Source organism: Colobus angolensis, unplaced genomic scaffold (assembly GCF_000951035.1).
Source record: "Colobus angolensis palliatus isolate OR3802 unplaced genomic scaffold, Cang.pa_1.0 Scaffold233, whole genome shotgun sequence".
Classification (NCBI taxonomy): domain Eukaryota; kingdom Metazoa; phylum Chordata; class Mammalia; order Primates; family Cercopithecidae; genus Colobus; species Colobus angolensis.
Genome location: NW_012115522.1, coordinates 3,404,759 through 3,405,101, shown reverse-complemented (window position 1 = coordinate 3,405,101; position 343 = coordinate 3,404,759).

The window sequence follows — 343 nt, the reverse complement described above, 5'->3', positions numbered from 1 at the left end:
TTTTGGCTTACATTGTTTCTGAGGAAAAGTCTGCTGTCATTGTTTTTATTCATTTGGATGTATTATCCACCACTGCCTTTGCAGCCTCCCCCTCAACCCCCCCTCCACACACCCAGGTGGTGAAGCCGGGTCTATGTTCATCTGGCTCCCAAACCCATTTTGTTTCCAAGATACAATGTTGTCTGCCTCCTTACCCAAAGTTTCATCAGTATTAAAATGAAAAACAGAATTGGATTCCTAAAAGCTTTATTTTGCAATGTTTTCTATAATACTTAAGTTTTTCAATGTTCAGATATTTTTCTTCTTTGAAGGATGAATTTCTTTTTATGGCTTGTTTTACATC